Source organism: Vulpes lagopus, chromosome 12 (genome assembly GCF_018345385.1).
Source record: "Vulpes lagopus strain Blue_001 chromosome 12, ASM1834538v1, whole genome shotgun sequence".
Taxonomy (NCBI): domain Eukaryota; kingdom Metazoa; phylum Chordata; class Mammalia; order Carnivora; family Canidae; genus Vulpes; species Vulpes lagopus.
In genome coordinates this window covers 81,629,200-81,652,872 of record NC_054835.1, presented here as the reverse complement: position 1 = coordinate 81,652,872, position 23,673 = coordinate 81,629,200, and positions in this window count along the sequence as shown.

The following is a 23,673-nucleotide window of genomic DNA, read 5'->3' as shown; positions in this document are numbered from 1 at the left end:
TATATGTCAAAACCCTAATTACCAGTGTGACTAATTTGCAGATTGGGTTTTTAAGAGATAATTAAGGTTAAGTGAGGACAAAAGGGTGAGACCCTAACTAGATAGGTCTTGTGGCCTTAAGAAGGAAAAAACATCTTTTCTTTTTCATGTGCATCGTCAGATATAGGGTCATGGAAGACAAAATCAGAAGGCCATCTACAAGACAGATTTCTTACCAGTAATTGAATTGGCTGGCCCCTTGATCTTAGATATCTAGCCTCTATACCTGTCAGAACATAAATTTGTATTGTTTAAGCTACACACTCTAAAGTATTTTGTTATGTCAGCATGTGCAAACTAATACAGCAACTCATTAATTCCAGTTGTTCAGGTCATAATCTTCCTTGATTATTTGTTTTATTTTAACTTATTCAAATGCTATTCTCATATTCTCAAATTCTTAGGCAAATATTAATGGTTCTGCCTTCAAAATATATCTAGCACCTGATGACTTTTTCACAGGAACAGCACTACCATCCTAGTCCAAATTTAAATCAGTTCTCACTTTGATTACTGCTTTTGTATTTTAACTAGTTTTCTGCTTCTACTTTCTATTATCATTATAGGCAGGTATAGTGTTTCTTTTAAATATTAGATTATGCTACTTGTCTGTTCAAAGTCTCCAGTGACTATTCATCTTACTAAAAATAAAGCTAAATTCTTAAAGGCCCTATAGAATATTATCCCCTGTTACCTCTCAGAACTCATTTCTGTGCAGCCATGATACTCTGTTGCGGTGCCTTGTATATTTCAGTCATTCTTGGCCTTAATGGTGAGAAAGATGAATGAGAGTGATTAGAAGCAGGAAGACTAATTTGCAATCTATTAATCTCAGTGTAAAATAGAGGTCGTAAGTCTCTATGAAGGGCAAGAAAAGAAAATATAACTTATAAAAAAACCCAACAAAATAATTGGGAGAGAATCAATAGAATATGGTGAGGATTAAGAAAGGTGAGGATAATATTGAGATTTGTAGCTTGGGCAACTGAGTGGATGAAAGCTCATGGTAGCTTTTCTATGTCAAAGATGTTACCTGCAATTAAATTAGTTATATTTTCAAATATAAATTCAGAATGGATGAAAGATAGGAATCCATTAAAATCCATTAAAATCATAGAGGAGAACATAGGCTGCAACCTTTTTGATCTAGGCTGTAGTAATTTCTTGCAAGACACGTCTCTAAAGGCAGGGGAAACAAAAGCAAAAATGAACTATTGGGATTTCAAGATAAAAAGCTTCTGCACAGCAAAGGAAACAGTCAACAAAACTAAAAGGCAACCTACAGAATGGGAGAAGATATCTGCAAATGACATATCAGATAAAGGGCTAGTGTCCAAGAGCTATAAAGAACTTATCAAACTCAACACCCAGAAAACAATCAGTCCAGAAATGGGCAGAAGACATTTCTCTAGAGAAGACCTACAAATGACCACAGGCACATGAAAAAAAAAATGCTCCACATCACTTGTCATCAGGGAAATACAAATCAAAACCACAATGAGATACCACCTCACAGTAGTCAGAATGGCTAAAATTAATAAGACAGGAAACAACAAATGTTGGCGAGGATGTGTAAAAAAGAGAACCCTTGCACTGTTGGTGGGAAGGAATGCACCCACTGCATTCCTGCAGAGTGGTGCAGCCACTCTGGAAAGCAGTATGGAGGTTCCTCAAAAAGCTAAAAATAGAGCTACCCTGTGACCCAGCAATTGCACTACTGGGTATTTACCCCAAAGATACTGATGTAGTGAAATGACAGGATGCCTGCACCCCAGTGTTCACAGCAGCAGTGTCCACAACAGCCAAACTGGAAGGAGCCATGATGTCCTTCAACAGATGAATAGGTAAAGAAGATATGTATACAATGGAATATTACTCAGCCATCAGAAAGGATAAATACCTACCATTTACTATGACATGGTTGGAACTGGAGGGTTTTATGCTGAGTGAAATAAGTCAGTTGGAGAAAGACAATTATCATATGGTTTCACTTCTATGTGGAATATAAGAAATAGTGAAAGGGACCATAAGGAAAGGAGGGGTAACTGAATAGAGAAAAATTAGGAAGAAAAACCATGAGAGACTTAACTCTGGGAAACAAACTGAGTATTGCTGAAGGGGAGGTGGGTGGGTGGGTGGATGGGATAACTACCCAGTTAGGCATTATTAAGGAGGAAATGTGATGTGATGAGCACTGGGTATTATATGCAACTGATAAATTATTGAAAACTACATCTGAAACTAAAGATGTACTATATGTTGGCAAATTGAATTTAAGTAAAAAAAATATTTGTGTGTTAATCTTCATTTATTTTATTTAATTTTTAAAAGACATTTATTTATTTATTTATTTATTTATTTATTTGATAGAGAGCAAGTGTGTGAGAAAGGCCAGGGGCAAAGGGAGAGGGCGAGAATCCATAAGTAGACTGTCCAGCTGAGCATGGATCCTGATGCAGAGTTCGATCCCAGGACCCTGAAATCATGATCTAAACTGAAACCAAGGGTCAGCTCTGTAACTAAGCCACCCAGGTGTCCCAGTCTTTATTTATGTTAAATATAGATTAATTTTATAAATGCTAGTTCCACCACTTCTTAGCTGTTTGACCTTGAGCAAAATACTTAAACTCTCCAAGCCTCAGTTTTCTTATATGTAAAAAAGGCCTCGCAATAGAACCAACCTCATAGGGTTGTTACTAAGATCTGAAAGTTTTGGTTTTTTTTCTTTTTCAAGTTTCTGTTTAAATTCCAGTTAGGTAACATACAGTGTAATATTGGTTTCAGGTGCAGAATTTAGTGATTCATCACTTACATACAACACCCCATGCTCATTTGACGAACACATAAAATGCTTAGGACCTTTTCGTGCTCAGGAATCGCCAGCTATTGTTGTTACTCTTTTGGAAAGTAAATAGTAACCTCAAGAGTACTTCAGATATACAGACAAGCTGGACAGTACTAAAGCCTCCAGGATGACCATTATTTCTGCGATGTGTATTTGTGAAGAAGGTGTCCTTGGGTCAGGACTGATCTAATGAATTCACTAGAGTGATTAACATAGATGGTCTTTGACTTGTGATGGTTCAACTTATGATTTTTCAATTTCATGATGGTGCAAAAGTGATACATATTCAGTAGAAACTTCACTTGAATTTTGAATTTTGATCTTTTCCTGGACTAGCAGTATGCAGCAAGATGCACTCCTGATGCTGGGCAGTGGTAGGGGCTGCAGCTCCAAGTCAGCCATGCAATCACAAGGGTAAACAACTGACACACTTACAACCATTCTGTACCCATACAACCATTCTGTTTTTCACTTTCCTATTCAACAAATTACATGAACTATTCAACACTTTATTATAAGATAAGCTTTGTTTAGATGACTTTGTCCAACTGTAGGCTAATGTAAGTTTTCTCTGCACATTTAAGGTCATCTAGGCTAAGCTCTGGTGTTTGGTGGGTTCAGTGTATTAAATTAATTTTCATCTTATTATATTTTCAACTTACGATGGTTTTACCAGGACATAACCCTGTCATAAGTTGAGGAAGATGTGTACCAAGATGCTGCTCAAGGGGAGGATTAGCTCAAGATTTATGTGTGTTCTTTGTTTAATAAAAATATCTACATTTGTTATTTTCGTAAAACTGTGAATGATATGACTGATTCTCAACCCTTCCATCTTTGAATATTGCCTCTGTTCCTTTGTCTTTATTATGTTATTAGGAGGGAAATAGGTGCTTTCAATCTATGTCCAATGTCTCTTAAATTCTGTTTAATTTCTCAGACTCAAGTGGGTATAGTGCAGTTTCTCAATTTCCTCTACCAGTGATCAAAATGTTTTGAATCCAGTGAAAGGATGTGACTTTCTAAGAGTCCCAGGTTTATGTGGAGACACTTCATTTCAACTGTCTGGAGTGGGCTCAATGCCCATTCTTTTGTGTTTCTCTCTGGGTTTTGAAATTCAAACCCTTGGGTTACCAAGACCAGCCACATCCTTGAGGTTGGCCTTAGAGTCCATGCACATGTCCTCCCTGCATTTTATTTTCATTTTATTTTTGTATTGTAGGGGTTTCCCTTGTTATTACTTTCTTTTAAAGTTAGCTATACATTTAAAAGTATACTTGTTCATATCTTCTCAGTTTCCAAAATGTAAGAGTAGGCATAATGTGAAAGACATTTCAGATTATGTTAGTGGGCCTGATCTTGTTTTTCATTCTTTTTATGACTTCTTGTGGAGCTTGTCTGATGGAAATTTTAACCCAAACTTTGTTTATAGTTTCTGCATTCCACACATTTACCTTGTCAAAGCAAATATTGCAGGACAAAGTTAATTAACAGACAAGGAAGACTTCAAGACTATTTCAATAATCAACTCTACAGAAAACAAAAGGTGGGAGGTTTCTTAGTGCTGGGATGAGCTAGTGGGAAACTACCCAGTTGATGTTATGAGGATACATTGATAAATGGAATGTGTAGAGCAAATTATGTAATTCTTGAGTTGGCAAATGTTTTACATAGATTTATACTATGTGTTTGTTGGTGCTTATCTAAATGGGCTCCTACCCTCCCACAGAGACTGGGAGATAGGGGCGCTATTTTCCTTGGCTTCTAGGTCCTTAGGAAAGATATTTCTGGGTTGTAGAGTTGGAAAGAGGCTTTTAAAAACTCAAAGAGGGAGATAAAGAATTAAGAATTGTTCTAAGACTTGATGGGTCTAGAGTCAGGAAGAAACCTGTCCATTTTTTAAAAGATATATTTATTTATTCATGAGAGACACAGACTGAGAGAGAGAGGCAGAGACATGGGCAGAGGGAGAAGTAGTCTCCTTGCAGGATGCCCGATGCAGGACTCAATCCCGGATCCTGGGAACATGACCCAAGTCAAAGGCAGGCACCCAACTGCTGAGCCACCCAGGTGTCCCAGGAAGAAACCTGTCTAAAATTTAGTCAAGCTGAGGGGAACATTAAGGTCTCCATCAACCTTATGTTTAAGTATTGCTCATTATTGGAATCATTTTTAGAAGGACAGGCATATTAATCTTTTCATTTATTTCCAAACATGTGAGAGTGATACAAATACATACAGGGAACAAATGATTTTCAAAATGATTTATTGAACAAAGCTGAAAAAGTAAATGAACACACATAAGAAGTGAGAGAGTGAAAGAAGCAGAATTTCTAGAATGATCTCATTTCTGAAGTGTGATTGCAGTCAATTCTTGAGGCAATATTGGCAAAAGTTAAGGTGAGAAGTTTAATATTTAGGAAAATTGTGACCTAGAAAAAATTTTGAGAAATATAAAATTAATTTCGACAGTCCAATGAGCATTATCTATTTGGTTTAAAATTGCTATTTTATATTAATTACATAAAATAAATTCCAGTCTGTATACCCTCTCCTTTTCCAGCACAACTCTCTCATTTTCATGACAGCTTATGATTCTATTGTAAAGTAAAACATATCTAGGTAGATGTCCTATATTTAAAGCATGGCTAGTTGCCATGCTTAAGGCCTGATTCATCATTATTACAACTTAGAATACTTTCATCCACCTTTAAAAAAATAAAAGCAAAAAAATCAAAAATCTTTATACAAAAATTTGATATTATGTGTTCCAGTAATCCTTTCTCTGAAATAGATCTGCTCCTGGTATCTTAAGAGTTTTAGATCATGGTTCTAATCTAGACTTAGTTGTTTCATTGTATTCTATTTTGATGAAAGTTTATTTTATAAATTTTTCTAATTGTTTTTCTCCTCCATGGATTTTCCTTATCAGTAGTAGCAACATTCACTCATTTCAATCTGACCTTTACTGAGGTGACACTTTTGGTATAGTCCAATCAAGTTCAACTATTTAGTCAATTGACTGTGATACTCATTCTTGCACTTGAGCTTGTATACTTGCCAGTTTCCCTTTCTGAAATACTATCTGTTTTTACACTATGACCTCATCAGACTCTGCCTCAACCCCCAGGAATTTTATTTAAAAATGTATAGTTTCTAGAGTAGTAGAGTTCAGTAATCTTTATTTTGAAAAAGAAACAAACTGATTAGGACTCAGTTGCCTACTAAATGATCTGTTGGGATTAATTCTAGAATTCTAAGCTTTCTGACATAAGTATTAAGACATTTGGGGGCACCTGGGTGGCTCAGTGGTTGAGAGTCTGTCTTTAGCTCAGGGCATGATCCCAGGGTCCTGGGATTGAGTCCCACATCAGGCTCCCTGTGGAGCCTGTGTCTCTGCCTCTCTCTCTCTGTGTCTCTCTCTGTGTCTCTCATGAATAAATAAATAAAATCTTAAAAAAAAAAAAAGTATTAAGACATTTGGATTCTAGTCCTGGTCTTGGCACTGTGTATTCCGAATTTGAGAAAATTCCAACCTCTGTGTCCTATATGAAAAATGAGAGACTATCTTCTCTCTTTCATAGAATTACAAAAAAATCAAAACTTATACATATCAAGAGTAACTAGTTATTAAGTAAGGCATTGAGAGATATATAGGGCACTATTGAATTTCCTCATCTAAATCTTTGCATGCAGTGTTTTACCTGTTATCAAGATGCTTGAGATGCACCACGGCATTGCTTTTCTTATGAGGTGGTTTCAGTTGATGCTGTATTTGTGGTGACTGTAGTTGTGAGCCTACTGGTTGTCACTGGGGCAGTGGTAATGGTATTAGCTTCAGATATGGGCGTTGCCGCTACTCTTGTGATGGCTAGAGCAGTAGAGTTCTCTTCTGCAGGTGCAGTGGATCCTGCAAGAGTTGTGGCAGCATCAGTACTTCCTTCAGGGAGAGTAGTATCTGCTGTGGCCTCATCAGTGGGGGCCGTTGTTTCAGGTTCCAGCATTGTAGAATCCAGTGTAGTGCTTAAATCTTCTGGTGCAGTGGCGGAGGTGGAGCTTGATGGAGTTGTAGTGGCCGCTGTCCCTAAAGGTTCAGTAGTGTTTTCCTCCGTAGGAGTTGCAGCTTCAGTGGTTGAAGAAGCAGGTTCAGCAGGGGTGGTGGTGGCTGCTACACTCATACTGGCAGTAGTGGTGGCATCTGGGGCTAAAGGTGTAGTTTCAGTCCCTGTGGAGGCTGCAGCTGTTGCAGTGCTAGCTGCTGTAGGAATTGTGGTTGCAGATAATGCAGCTGTTGCAGTAGTAGCAACAGATGTAGTGCCTGCTTTTAAGGTTGTGGAGTCAGTTGAACGGGTTGTGGTACCTTCTGCTGGAGTGGTGATAGCTGCCGTGGTTGTACCATCTGCTGATTTAGTGGTCTCATCACCTGGAGCACCAGGGGTCTGGGTGGTGGTTTCACTGTTGGTCAGTGCACCAGATTCAGTAGTAGAGGCAGAACTTGGTACAGTTGTGGTGGCACCAGAAGGAGATGTGGTACCAGTGATGGAAGGAGAGGTGGTGCTGCTTGTGGTGGCATCAACCCCTGGAGTTATGGAGGCTGCTGTGGTTGTGTTGGTAGCTCCTCCAGATATTTTGGTTGTAGCTGAACCAGTTTTACCCACAGCTGGAGATGTGAAATCCACTGAGGATGCAGGGTTAGCTGTGAGAGTTGTGGCCTCAGCAGGTGCAGTTGTGGCAGCTTCAGTGGTTGTGTCATCTATTGGTTCAGTGGTGGCCTCTTCCCCTGGAGCTGTAACATCAGGGCTCTGGGTAGTGGTTTCACCTGCATTGGTTAACACAACTGGTTCAACAGTGGAGACTGCCATCACAGGGGTTGGAGTGGTAGCACCTACTACAGTTATGCTGGTAGCAGCAGTTGTATCACTGGAGGCCGAGGATGTGACTGTACCACTGGTGGTCGTATCCAGCCCTAGGGTTGAAGAAGCTGCTGCTGTGGTGGTGGTGGTTGTCCCCACAGGTGTTGAGTTTGAAGATCCAGCAGTTGTAGTAGCAGGGAGAGAGATGTCTCTTTCCAAGGTTGTCGAGTCCATTGCCCCAGTCGTTAATCCATTAGGTGAAATTGTGGTGGCAGCTGCGTTGACTGTTGTGTCATCGGCTGTTTCAGTGACTTCCTCGCTCACTGGGGAAGTAGCTTCAGTGGTTGTGTCAACTGCTGTTTCAGTGGTAGCCTCGGCCACTGGTGGGATGGCAGGACTCGATGCAGGACTCAATGCAGCTCCGGTGGCAGGACCAGGTACACCGGTGGTTGTAGGACTTAGTGCACTTGTGGTAGTGGCACCAGGTATAGCTGTTGTTGTGACAGAACTAGAAGCAGTGGTAGAAGTTCTGGGTATTCCCGTAGTAGCAGAAGCAAGAGCTGTAGTAGCACCAGCTGATAATGAGGTAGCACCGGAGTTAGTGGCACCAATCCCTGGGGTTGTGGGAGGTATTACAGTTGTGGCTGCAACGTATGTAGGGGTTGTGGCTGCAGTAATGGTGGCAACAGTAGCAGGAGGTGTGTTTGCTGAAGTTGTAGAGGCAGCTTGAGTGGTGGAATCCTCCGTAGCTGAGAGAGTGGCCTCTTCTTCTGTGTTCGCTTCAGCTTCTGAGACCTCTGTGGTAAAATCAGGTGCAGTGGTGGAAGTAGCCCCTGCGTTCATGGAGGTTGCAGCCCTAGAAACAGTGGACTCTTGGGATGTGGATTCCACTGAGGTCACCACAGATGCTGGGGCAATTGTGGTGGAGGCAACATCTGTTGCTGAGTTAGTAGATGACGTCACATGGACCATGGTGTGAGCCGTTGGAGATAGAGTTGCAGGTGCTCTGGTGCTTGCATTTGATCCCTCAGTTGCAGTGTCAGATACACTAGTTGGAGCAACTGATGGAGATGTTTTGCTATTGGACGTGGTGCTAGTGATGGAAGCTAAATTAGTGACTGCTCCAGGTGTTGTGGTGATTGCATTGGTCAGGCTACCAATTGTACTGTCTTCTGTTCCTGTTGGCCTTTTTGGAGGTTTTGGTTTATGACAGGGTGGCTTATGAGGCAAATGAGGTCGGTGATGCTGCTGCTGGTGTATATGGGGGTGTTGGACACCTGGCCATGGTCTTGGTGGAGGTGGATAGATTTGATGAGCTGTCAGTGGACACTTATGTGGTCGATTTGGTTGTAGACAGGGATGAACTTTAGATGGTACATTTAATGGAAATGGTTTTTTTACTTTGTTACGTAGGCACTTTTTCTGTGGATTTTGAACAGATTTAGATCCTTTGTGTTTAGATGATTTCAACTTCTTTTTGACAAGTATAGATTTCCCTTTTTTTGGTTTTACAGTTTTGCCGGTTGTTGAAGATGGTCTTTTTTTTCCTTTGAGGGGTTTAGGTTGATTTACACCTTTCTTAAGAGGTTTAGATCCTCTCTTTTTGGATTTACTTAGCCTTTTCTTTGCTGTTAGAGGGGGAGGCTGCCTTTTTTTAGTTGGTTTTATACCTTTACTCTTTGCAGGAACTATTTTCATAGTTTTTTTACCTGCTGTGGGCCCTTTCTGTGGAGATTTCTTCTGAATTTTCTTCTTGGCTAAAGATCTTTTTGATGCAGCTTGAGCAGATTTAGACCCATTGAACAGTTTTTTAGCATCTGGTTTAGATTTTTTTAGATTTTTCTTTTTGGCTGGAGTTTTTCTGAGAGCTGGAGATTTGCTTTCTTTTGATTGATTTGACCCCTTCCTGGCAGTTTTGGACAAGGAGCTTTTCAATTTCTTTGGTATTTTTTTTGAGGTTGGTTGTGTCTTTAATACTGATTTAAGTACTTTAGGTTGATTCACTTGTTTCTTGGCAGGTGCACTAAAGTTTTTGGGTTTTGTTGACACTTTATTTTTGGCTTTAGATATTTTCCTTTTTGTTGCAACTTTTCTTGGCTGATTGAGCTTTTTCTTGGCAGGTGTAGATGCTGTCTTTTTAGATGCGGTTAGATTTTTCTTTTTGACTTTTAAAACTGCTCTTGTTGCTGTTGCCTTAGCTGGCCCTTTTTTGACTGACATTAACTGTTTATTTTTTTGTTTCCCTAGAGTTTTCTTTCTGGCTGCATTGTTTTTGGGGACTGCTTTAACTGCTTTTTGCCTATTCTGTTTTTTCTTGGCAGATGATGATGGAGTCTTGCGAGATTTAGTTGGTCTTTTCTTTGGAGCTGAGGAAGTTTTGAGGGAACGTTTTATTGTCGTGGACTTAGATTGTGTTTTGGATACAGACATGGTTAGTTTATAAATATTTTGAGATTTCTTCTTAGTTAGATCTGTTTTTGGAGCTGATTTAGTTTTGTGTCGTTTTAACTGTTTCTTCTTAGCAGGTGGAGACTGGATTTTCTTTGATTTCTGTGAACTTTTCTTTGAAGCTGAAGTTCCTTTTGATGCCGCCTTAGCTACTTTTGGGAAATTCAGCTGCTTCTTGGCAGAGGTGGACGGGGGTCTTTTAGGTGCATTTTGACTTTTCTTTATAGCTAAAGATGGCTTTGGTGCTACTGCAGTCCTTTTTGACTGTTTCTTGGCAGTTGTCTTCTGATTTTTCTTAGGCTGTTTTCGAGTTTTACTTGTGCTCCGTGGAATATTTCGTCCTGTTAAACCAGACGAAAGGGGGGTCAGCCTTTTATTGGCAGAAGTTAATGTACTTTTCTTAGGCCTGACTTGTAGACTTTGCCTTTTTGCTGTCAGGACAGTTTTTTTCTTTCTACTTGATATCCTAGAATTTAAAGATAATTGGCTGGCTGCTTTGTTAGGCAGCACAGATGAGACAGAGGCACGAGAACGGATTTGAGGTTTCCTATTGACTTGGGTGTATGGAGATCTGTTTTGTGATGTCCTGGCAGGGGAACTTTGCACTGATCGACTATTGATTGTCTTCCCTCTTGCCCGGCGCTGTGATTGCTGACTCTCACTGAACTGCAGGAGGAGAGAATAAAAGATATTACCAAATGAACCATTCAATTAATTGCTTTGTATTTTCACTTTAGTTACAGAAGCTGTTCTGCTCTTTAGTTTGGAAGGTGCTTTGGTTTTAAGTGCCATATAAATTTAGAATAAACTGCACTATACATTTAAAAGAACAAGGCACAAAAAAAAATAATAAAAGAACAAGGCACAATATGTGGGTGATTAGAGAAAGTACCTCAATGCTACTTTCAATGCTTTTAGTATTTACTGAGAAAATCCAACAAAATACAGAAATCTAATTTGGGGAAATCCAACTCACTGGTTTCATAAAAATACCCCATTAAATCTATTAAAACTTGTTGTTTGCTTAACAATTGCAGGATGAAATCATCTCCCTTAGGAATTGGCAAAAGAATCACATCGTAGGGCAACCATGTTACACGCATCTCATTGAAACCCTAAACCCTAAACCCTAGTTTAGAAATTATATAAAATAAATACTTGGTGTTGAATTGGAAAGTTGGATATTAAAAACTGCAACAAAAATGAGTTTCTCTTGATTGGAAAAGCTTTGTCTGAGGCATTAAATGTTCTGGGAACAGTATGACAGGGATATAATAGTAATGGCAGAAAAGGAAAGGATTCTTGAATAAAGCATGGTTGGTTAAAATGGCATGGAACAGACACTTGAAGACCACCAGTAATTCTAAAAATACTGGTAGGTATCCACTAAAAATAGTGGATACTGTGCTCTGATCAAAGAGAAATGTAAGGAACTAAAAAATAGTATGTGAGTATGTAAGTATGTAAGTCAGAAGAGCAGAAAAAGTTTTTTTTTTTTAAAGATTTTATTTATTTATTCACGAGAGAAACAGAGGGAGAGGCAGAGACATAAGAAGAGGGAGAAGCAGGCTCCATACAGGGAGCCCAATGCAGGACTCTGGGATCAAGCCCTGAGTTGAAGGCAGACGCTCAAATGCTGAGCCACCCAGCCATCCCTGTTTTGTTTTGTTTTAAAGAAGACTCCTCTACAAGCATGGAGCTCAATATGGGGCTTGAACTCATGACCCTGAAATCAAGATCTGAGGTGAAATCAAGGGTCAGATGCTTAACCATTTGAGCCACCCAAGTGCCCTGAGGAAGATTTTTTTTTTTAATTCTGCAAGAGATTTAAAAGGGTAAAGCAAAAGCCACAAAATTCAAAATACCAAGGCTCACTCAAAGAGGTACAAAAAAACCTATTTGCACAAATCATGTTTCAGATGAGTCAAATGTGTTAATAATTGTCTATTTTAGATATCAAAAGAAGAGACTATCTTCTTTCTCACTGTGTTTGTGTCTTGTGTGGAAGAATGTGTTGCAGTTTTTGATCATGGGAACATAATAATAGACTTAGAGGTTGAGTGAAAAACAAACTTGAGAGACAGATAAATTCATCCTCATTTTTCACCTCACAGGGGAATCTCCTTACAACGAAGGTGGTGAGTGAACATGGACGAGAAGGACACTGGAAGTCTTGGTCATTAATTTGCAAATTTAGTTCTAGTCCTCCAAATTTATGTGGAGATTTTCTCATACCTTACCAACCTCAGTTAACAGTCATTCTCTTCTGCTTCTCTCCCTCTTTTTCTGTTTCCCTTCCACATCTCCCTTTGCTTTGTTTTTTTCTCTCCAAATTTCTGGTGATTTTGAATAAACATATTTTTATAGTATTAGAAGTAATCGTTCCTGTTCTCATGTCATGTGACTCTGTTCTGTTTTTAAAAATACAGTGCTGTAATCTCACTCCAAACCCCATCTTAATGTAGTTCTCAGTTTTAAGTAGTTCTTGTATTCAGATGTATAGAATCTTACCGGGAAACAAATGGCAAAGACCAGGATGAGCCCAGTCAGGATTAAAGCCTTCATCCTGTCCTTTTAACCCCTATAAGTGAAGAAGCAAGAGAAAGATTTGTTATGTTCTTGACAGTGAAGGAATAGGTTTTACCAAACTGCCTAGTGATACAAAATTACAATTTAGTAGCAAGTTTAAAAGTCAAGAATTTTTTTCCTAAAATTAAGCTTAATGTGGATGTGAAATGAGAAGATACCTATATATATTTTTTGAAAACACTATCATTATTTGAAACCACTAAAAATCAGTTTTTTCCATTTGGTATGCTAATAAGATGATTATTTTTCTTTAAATTCTCACTTAAAAGGAGACTTTCATCCTCCATTAGGTTTTGTAATAATTAAGAAATCCCTTACCTATCCATTATGCAGTACTGCATGTTTATTTGCACAAGCACATGTACACACACACACACATACACACACGCCCTGCTTGCCCTCTCCCCCCAAATCCCATCATTTGGGAGAATCGTAGCAGTTGTGACATAAAGAGAGTTCTAGGAAGGTACATGGTGTGCTGTTAGGCTGAGTGGCCAGCTTTATGGAACTCAGTTCTTTCATGTGTGATGGGGACATGGTGCACAATATTATTGTGTTGAAGGATAGTCTCCATGAAATCCTGGGATTCTATGACACTATTTGACTTTTGCTCTCCTCCTCACCTTTTTACATCTTAGTCTACAGGATCCTTTACCTGAAAATGTTTTATAAAATTTTATTATGTACTTTACCTACTGATAATTCATTTTTAGGTGAGGTGCACATCACAATTAAAGTTATTGAATATATGAAATCTGTTTCTGACCTGTATTAGTCTAATTTTTAAAAAAGATTTTATTTATTCATGAGAGACACAGAGAAAGAGAGAGAGAGGCAGAGACATAGGCAGAGGGAGAAGCAGGCTCCGCTCAGGAAGCCTGATTTGGGACTTGATCCTGAGACTCCAGGATCATGCCCTGAGCCAAAGGCTCAGGATACTCAACCTGATACTCAACTCAAAGATACTCAACCGCTGAGCCACCCAGGGATCCCTAATTTTTAACCCCGTATTGTTCTTCTGAATATAAGACCGTTTTATGGGTGGAAAGTGTATGATGTTTCCATGATGCCGGATTATGAGGATGAGTATATAGGAAAAAAGACCGCTGATTCCAGAATATTTTGAAAGGAAAATGGAAAATAAAGGCATCCTGTACCTGTCTTAGGAATTACCATAGAGACGCTCAGTATAAATCAGCTGGTCTCTAGTAGCACATGGCTTATGATGATGCAATGGGAACCTACAGCTTTAGTGGCTGTTAGTGCCACCAGATCACCTTTTAGACTCATCGGAGAACTGTGAAACCACTTGGTGTTTCAATCTGGGTCTGAACCGAATCAGTTTCCATCATCATCTTCCCCCACAGAAGTCTCTTCCATGTGTCCCCATGTCAATGAATGACACAGTATTCACCTAGTAGTTAGTGTAAGCTAGAAACCCAAGCCAGCCTTGACTCTTCCACTCATTTTGTTGTGTCCATCCATCACTAAATCTCTATATTTTACTTTCTAGACAGAGTTTTGAATTCCTTTGCTTCTCTTCATCTTCACCAACAGCATCCTAGCTAAGTTAGTATCACATCTTATTTGAGCCACTCCTTAACTTAGCAAATATTATTGCCTATTAAGTAGTAGGCACTGTTCTAGCATATGGAGAGATAGGGGAGATCAATTCAATGTCCCTGACTTACTGAGTTTTCTTTTTCACGGTTACCAAAATAATTTCTTTACTGACCGACAGCCCTGCTTTTAATTAACTATGGTCACTATGATTTTTATAAAACACAGATCTGATTATTTTAGTTCCCTCGTTGCAGTCTTTCCTGGTTTCCCATTACTCTTTATCCTGAAGCCTCCCCCCTAAAAAATTCTTCCAAGTGGCTTACAAGGTGCTTTGCAACCCCACCTCTCATTGATCTTCAGTGGTATCTCTCTGTCACCCACTGTGTGTGTGTGTGTGTGTGTGTGTGTGTGTGTGTGCGCGCGCACGTGATACTCTTTTCTTCCTCAAAGGTCCTTACATATTCTGTTATAAAATTCAATGCAAAAAGTTTTTTTATTCCATCTGCTTACTGGAACAGTTCCAGTCAAGTTATCTAATAATGTGTTTACTGTCCATCTAATTCTTATCTTACAGGATGGAATTCTCCCCAGTGTTTGCCTTTGCCAGGTCCTTCCCTCTTCTCATGGCTTTTGCGCAACCACCTTATTCTTCTGACCTCTCTGAAGTTTTGTTTTGTTTTGTTTAGGTTTGTTCATGGGTTTTCTTTTTTCCCTGCTTACCCACATTATGGCTCTGGTATCAGTCCTATTTTTCTCTCACTGTATAGCAATGTCTCTGTGTGATTTACTGCCTCTACTTGGAAACAGCATCCATCTCTATGCTGACTTCTAAGCTTATTGATCAAGATTTATATGTCAAAATCTTTCAAGGACATCTTCATTTGGTTTTGCCATTTTGCCTTTTATCTAGCCTGTCCAAAATTGAATTCATCTGTGCCCCCTAGCCTCTTCTTGATTGGGAAACCAGATGTTAATAAAGGAAAGGATATTATGGAGTAAAAGTGCCCTGGAAGCAGTGTCATATCCATACCTTGAGAGGGGTGTCTCCTTTGGGTCTTGGTCAGGACTTGCTTCTTCTTGACTCAGCGGTGCCTCTAAGACTTGATGTAAAAAGAACTAATTGAAAGGTTCTTCCATCTAATAAGGCAACTATGCCTTCCCTTTGTACCTCCTACTTTTTGCCTATTGGTTGTGGTAGGGAGTGGGGGCTAGGAAAAAAATGTGCATGTGGAATTATTTCAATTCAATCTTGAAATATTTGCCCTTTTGATTTTCTGACTCAGGAACATTAAGAACTCTATCTTTATTTTGAAGAGATAATAATAAAATCTGATAGTTAACAAAATTCATAAATTAATGTGGTAGGTTTATTATTAATTTTAAGAAAACTATGGTTCAGTTCCTTATTTGTAGTTGTAGAATAATTTGTATATTGTCAAATGTTCCCCAGTATTTGGCATTTGAACAACTTTACTTTTGCAGTTTATTTATTTATTTATTTTTTTACTTTTGCAGTTTATTTCACGATTTCAAAGTTTAATAGAATTGAAGAGATGAATGTCTGAGAGAATGTAATAAGAGGATATAAATAATTGTCTCTCCATTGAGTTAAAACACATTTATTTAACACGTAAACTCCAAGTGCCCACATTAGGGAAATTTGTGAAATATCCTGCTGTGCCCCCATTCTCCTTACTCATGACCTTTTAACTTAGAAGCTCCCAAATTTTGAAAAGCACATACTAAATTATCTAGTAATCTACTTTCTAAATACTTTCGCAATTGCAGGTGACCATGCAATGAGAGAAATATAGATAATTTCCATTAGGCATCCTCACTTTTATTAATTTTATATTGATTTAGTTACTATTTTTACATATTCCTCCATATTAAGCTAAATACCAGAACAAATGGCAAATACACTAATTCTGAAGAAATGTAGCTGTGAAAAATCATCAGTGTATTTTAGAAAAAAGTGCAAAAAAATTTAAAGGCAATTCTAGAATGGTAGAAGGAATGCTGAACTTGCGATCAGGAGGTTTAGATATAACTCCTAGCTCTGTCATTTTGTTTCTATATAATTTTGATAGACTTATTTGCAAATGCCATTTTCACATCTACAGAATGATCAATCCCATTCTATTTACCTGCGTGTGTTGCTATTAGGATTAAATTAAGATGTAAATTAAGTTTACACAGTAAAACTCTATAACACTTTATGACAATATTATTATATATAACTTATTCATATATTGAATTTTTATAACTTATTATTTATAGATGTATTTAATATAATTTAAGTCTAAGCATTATTGGACTTGAAATGACAACTTTGATTTACTTATTCATTCAACAGATATTTATTGGATGTCCATCTATAGGAGGCATTGTGGATTCAGTAGGAACAAGAGAGACTTAGTTTCTGCCTTGAGGAGCTAGGTATTTATTGGAAAGAAATATAACACAAACAAAAAAGAGAGGCTTTGATCCATTGATATCTGGTTAACAGAGAAAGCACACTTCCACTTAGCCATTTCTTTTGGACAAACTTTCTTCATTCACCTTTTCTTCCAAGAATCTTGTGAAGATCAGAAGTCAGGGTTTGGCTGCACCTGAATGGTTAGGTGCCTGCGTGATAATCGATACCATAATAAAGGCTATGCAATAACAATGCACAGTATTGTCTCTTCTGAAAATCAAGGTAATCACTCTAAAGTTAATAAAATTATGTGTACTTATTACTGATACACTGATTTGACTCATAATGAAGTTGACCTCCTTCCTCTTTTATGTTTATCATTACTCTGGAACATTAATCATAACATTCTCCTTTATGAAGTCAGTATTATAGGTGTTCCAATTTATGGTTTTTATTTTGATTAGATATTGGAATATGGTAGAAAGGACTTTGGAAGGTAAAAACTTTGGTCTGCATATTCCCTGAGTTTGAGTTTATATTTATTTTTTTTAAGGACAGTTCTTACATGGAAATTACATCATATAACATCATAAACTATGAATTACTCATGCCTTGTTCAGTGTGAACTGAAAGATATTCAAGAAGTTTTAGAAAAGTAGACCAAGTTTCCATGCAATTTAATAAAATACATTGCATAGTTTTTAATGTTATTGAAACAGAAAATATTATTAATCATTTTACATTTAAACACCAATTAAATAAATATAAAATATCTGCATATATTCTTATTAAATTCTTGTGTATTAACAGCATGATCTTAGACATTTTTCTGTCAGGTTATGTAGTAAAAAGTAGAATAATTGCTGACATGTGATTCATATTCAGTAATTAGAGAAGGGAGTTTCAGACCAACTTGCCTATCTGATCTAAAATGTAATGTTTAGAAAATCAAGACAATGTAAAGTGACTACCTAGTAGAAAATTTGAAAGGAGAATAAATATATCATATATGCTTTTGAAGGATATATAGCTTTTGAAGCTATAGTCAGATTAATTACAAATAGTGGGTAACAATTCAGAAACAGATGAGGATTTGCAGGTATAGTGTCATTTGGGGAACAATAAAATCTATTAAATAGACATCTTTATTATGATATATATGTTCATATAAAAATTCTAGAAAATATAATTTTTATTTCAGTTAATTTCAGTGTGAAATGTTTTTTATCTTTTGCATTTGTAATTATCTGATAATGCCAATTTCTTTTCGCTCATAGTCTTCATCATTTAACTTGGCATTATTACCATGAGCAACCTCAAAATTATGGCTTTTCAAGAATTGATAAAATATGATCTCACTCAATAGTTTATAAGTTAAGAAAGTAAATGATTGTTGAATGAATAATTAAGTCAGAATTTAAGTAGAGATACTTTTAACACAATATGGTGCTGTTTCTGAAGTAGTGAAACACCATATTTCAGTTATAGAAATTTGGAACGATTTGGGCTGTCTTTTTTTTTTTAAGATTTTATTTATTTATGCATGAGAGACACAGAGAGAGAGAGAGAGAGAGAGAGAGAGAGAGGCAGAGACACAGGCAGAGGGAGAAGCAGGCTCCATGCAGGGAGCCCGATGTGGGACTCGATCCCGGGACTCCAGGATCACGCCCTGAGCCAAAGGCAGGTGCTAAACCGCTGAGCCACCAGGGATCCCCCTATTTGGGCTCTTAAATCAACAGCGTTGAAGAAAATTTACCTATAGTAAAGTAACATTTATTTGTGGTAAAATTAAAAAAAAAATCCATTATCTTGCCATAATCCCTATGACTTTATAATATATAAATGACTTTATAATTTTTCTTTTGAGAGAAATTTAAAGTTCATTTTTTGTGTTAATATTGTCTGTCCATATTTTCCTTGACAGAAGAATTATGCAGGTGCCGTTGGTTCTATATTGACATGTTTTTTTCCAATCCACACTCTTCATATCATGCCCTTCATACCTAAATATTCGTCCATTCATCCATTCTTATTTCATTTTGAAACTGGTGAGATAATCTGGGAATGTCCTTCTCCCTTCATTCCATTTTAGTACTCACTAATTAGTTGAATCTAGCAAGAAGTATGAAAGTTAGGAGCTTAATGAGTCACCGCACACAGGTGAGCCTCTGGGGGCAGAGAGGAAAACGTAGAGAGTGGATCTAAAGGCACTGAGAGAAGATTTAGCACAATTGCAAAGTTATGCATGGGCCCTGCAATTTCCAAGTAATTTTGATGTGCATACCATACCATTCCAGGACACACAGAACAACTATTTTACTCCTTTTACTTGAATACCAGCTTACCGAACAAAAGTGACCATGGGTCCTTTGTGGCTGAGGGAATCAATGCCCTTGTTCTTAACACTAAGTTTGGAGAACCAAACAAGAAATCCTTACTCAGAGTATCCAGTAATCAGCCAATCTACAGCTCAAGCAGACAAATGAATACTGCAGATTTTAAACTAGGAAGAGCTTGATAACTAGATGAATTTGAATTAGAAAACACATCTAATCAACATCAAAAACAAACGAGGCATTTAGTCTTGATGTTTTCTAAAATAGGCCCAGGCACATTTCATAAAGAATAATTTTCGTAAGGAGGGATGTTTCCTGGATAATCTAAGACAGTCTCACCATTTTAAAGTCCTTAATCATATATACAAAGTCCCTTTTGCCAGGGAGGATACCTATTCATGGGTTCTAAGGATTAAGGTAGTCATCTTTGGGGGCCATTATTCTGCCTATCATGGTTAGTAAGCAGAATTTAAAAATAACTTGATAAAACAGAGTGATAAGCATGCAGAGTTCCTGCATGTAGTCACACACGTTTCCTTAGAATTAACACCATCTATATCAGATTCCTTTCAGATCTCTTGTGAAGGATTGAACAGCTTAATGAACTGTTTCTATTGTTTTTTTATCACAGCTCTCCAAATCCACTGTGCTCCCCACTTGATCTCTTAACTTTTCCAGGCCTCTTTTCTTCCCTTGAGGAATTGGTAGAGAAATTTATAAAGAAATCTGGAATAAGGATGTCCTAGAGCTAGGTTTATCTAACTGGATACCCCTGTAGCTATGCTTTTATGCTTTCCCTGGATCCTGATCAAGAATTGTTCTTTTTTTTTCTTAAGATTTTATTTATTTATTCTTACACAGATAGAGGCAGAGACATAGGCAGGGGGAGAAGCAGGTTCCCTCTGGGGAGCTTGATGCAGGACTCTATCCCAGGACCCCACGGACCTCAGGTCACGGACCTGAGCTGAAGGCAGACACTCAACCACTGAGCCACCCAAGTGTCCTAAGAATTGTTCTTTTTTTGAACCTGAATAATGTCCCCAAATGTCTTAATGCCTTTTGGGGACTAATTGAGTGGTTTTTCATTTGGTAAAATAATTCAGTTTTTTTTTCTCTTTCCCTCTAACTTTTCTGGGGTAGATGGATGGTACTATTGGGGATAGAGGATGACAGTTCATGTAGATGGGATAGCTCCAGGTTAATCTTGAAACAACAGCAACCAGGGATCCTTGGGTGGCGCAGCCGTTTGGCGCCTGCCTTTGGCTCAGGGCGCGATCCTGGAGACCCAGGATCGAATCCCGCGTCAGGCTCCCGGTGCGTGGAGCCTGCTTCTCCCTCTGCCTGTGCCTCTGCCTCTCTCTCTCTCTCTGTGTGACTATCATAAATTTAAAAAAAAAAAAAAATTAAAAAAAAAAAAAAAGAAACAACAGCAACCAATAAGTAGATAGTTCCTGAAAAAGAAGATCTTTTTTTTACATATTCTTTTTGAAGACCATATGAATCCTTGCATTTAATTAGTGTAGAATGTGATAATTAATGATTTTCCTTAATAATTTATCTTGCAATTTCTAGGCTATTATCATTCTGTTTTGAAAATCTTTATCAAAGAATAACATTTAGTAACTTAATTATATAGTAATTAATATTATATTTCTACTATAAAGTTTCAGGACTTTAATAGACTATTTTTGCGTAATTGTATATATTTTTAGTAAAGCTGAATAATCAATGTATGAAAGCATTCCAGGAGAAAACTACAATCAGAATTCTCCAATTGTGGGGCACCTGGGTGGTTCAGTGGTTGAGTGTCTGCCTTTGGCTCGGGTTGTGGTCCTGGGGCCCTGGGATAGAGTCCTGCATCGGGCTCCCCGCAGGGAGCCTACTACCCTTTGCCTATATCTCTGCCTTTCTGTCTGTCTCTCATGAATGAATAAATAAAATATTTTGGAAGAAAAAAAGGAATTCTTCCAATTGCTTAAAAATGTATTGAAATATTTTCTTAAATAATTTTATTTGGAAAAATATAGAGAACACCTTTCTTGTCAATGTGGTAGGAAGTCCGTATCAGAATTATTTCATTAGCAAGTACTTTAGAGCTTTTTGAATGTATTTTTAATTATACAAAGTTTACTTTCCCTGGATACTAGTTATTTTTTCATTTTCCATTTTTCACATGTAAAATATATTAAATCACAATCCAGGAGAGATGGCAAAAAATTCTGTGCCTGAGGAAATGCATGTGAGAGAATAAATCAGTATATTTGAAAATTCATTAAAGAAGTAATTCTGATAGTTCTTGGATGGTAAATGAAGTTGTCCTTGGAATGAGAGGGTTTTTGTATAAACCCTAGCTGCTACAACCTATGCTAACCAAGGGAGATCATTTAACTTACCTGTAAAAAATTTTCCTAATTCACATTATAAGATGTTCTTAGATCTAAATGAGAATGTTTAGTAATGCATAAAATACATTGTAAAGTTGTTTGTAGGTCTGGTTAACAAATGTAACCATTTATATATTGAATTGAATTAATACCTGTTTACCTTAATTGGCCTTTAAAAAAAAAAGAGTTTATTTATTCATGAGAGACACACAGAGAGAGGCAGAGCCATAGGCAGAAGGAAAAGCAGCTTCCCCTCAGGGATTTTGTTGTGGGACTGGATCCCAGGACTCTGGGATCATGCCCTGAGCTGAAGGTAGACCACTGAGCCAGTCAGGCATCCCTACCTTAATTGGCTTGTATGTTAAAATATTGATTTTAACTAAATCTCATAATTAAAGCATTTTTTATAATAAATCCCACTCATTCATTCAAAGAAAGTAAACAGATTTTCTTTTAAGCTCTGTGACTGGTACTGAGAGTACATCAAAACAATGATTATGGCACTAATGAAAGATCAAGTGGAAATGAGTAGCCTGCTTTTTCAAAGGACCACTTTTGGTAGATCCAATATATTTCAGCTAGGCAATTCCTCTACTATTGGAAGAACATGTCTTCTAACTCACCTTTCTTTTAGAAAGCCTCTGATTTGAATGTCTGCTGGGTAATAGAACAATGTAATAAACATGTTAGTAGCAGAACAATACATAATACTATCCCTTCATGAGACTTGAGATCATCAGTTTCAAACTAGAAAGGTCACATACAAGAGTGTCACACATTAAGGGTGTCACACTGATTTAATCCATAATATGATTTTATTTATTTATTTATTTATTTATTTATTTATTTATTTATTTTTTGCTTATTAGTTCTCCATATAGTTTTGTTATTCAGATACTATGACATAGTCAAGAGGGTTTGTGGGTGAAGAGATTCTGGTCTGCAGCGATCAGAAATATAAGTTGTTTTGTTTAGTAACTTTCTAAGAAAAACATCTTGATCTTTGCTTTAGCTATTCCTTCTGTATTGAATGCTTTCTCTCACTTGGTGTCCTCTTGACTAACAATATTTGCAGTGGGAAAATATCCCTTATTAACATTATATGTTTATCTTTGTTTAATTATTTTATCTTCCTTAGCGTTAACACAAGGGGATTCAGACATTTAATCAAAGAGAACATATTCAATTTATTATTAATAAAAATAACTAAAATAATAACCTAGAGTTTTATTTAGAAACTCCTTAATATTGAAGTGTCCCAGAGCTTGTTGTTTGACTCTTCCCTTTTCTATCTACAATCACTGCCTTGGTGATCTTATCTAGTCTCATGGGTTTAAATGCCTATTCTATGGGATCAGCTCTTAAATATATAATCTTGCCATTCCTGATCTTTCTTCTACACTTCAGACTTGAGTATCCAACTGTGTCCTTGATATTGTTATTTAGATCACTGAGAAACATATCACGTTTGATGTATTCAAAATGGAACTCATAATCTCCCTTAAACTATACCTGCTGTAATTACAGTCTTCACCATCTTTTCAGTTTTCCAGACCAAAATCTTGGGAATCATCGTGACCCTTTCTTTACCTCATACCTTGTCTAGTCCATCAAGAAGTCCTTCAAAGAGTATCTAGAGTCCTGCTTCTTTTTCCTTCCTCAGCCAAGCCACCATTATTGGCTTGGAGAATCTTGCTTCTATTAATGTTCTCCTAACAGGTCTCTACCACACCAAGATCTCAAGGATGTGATAGTTTTAGGTCAAACCATTTCACTGCTTACATTTGCCACTAGCCCTTTATAGCTTTCAAAAATCAGCAATCAGAATATAAAATGTTTGTAAAATCTCTATAGACAAATGTCTGTATAATGTTTTGTTGCCTTCATTCATTTCATGTCTAGAAATTTATCCCAAAGAAATGATTTTGGATCCTAGAAATGTGTGTCATACAACTATTCAGTAAAAGAAAAAAGAGAAAATATATCTACCTAAAAAGAAAATTGGTTATGTAAATTATGATGCATTAATAATATGAAGTCTTCTATCTGTGATGCTGTTTAATGATACAGAACTTGTCCTTACATGTAGAGAAAATATTTTGTGGCAGTGTGAGATGTACACATTTGGATTAGGAGACCATTTTTCCTCCTTCTGGGTGACAGGATAATTGTGTTTTGTTTGTTTTTCTATTTCCTA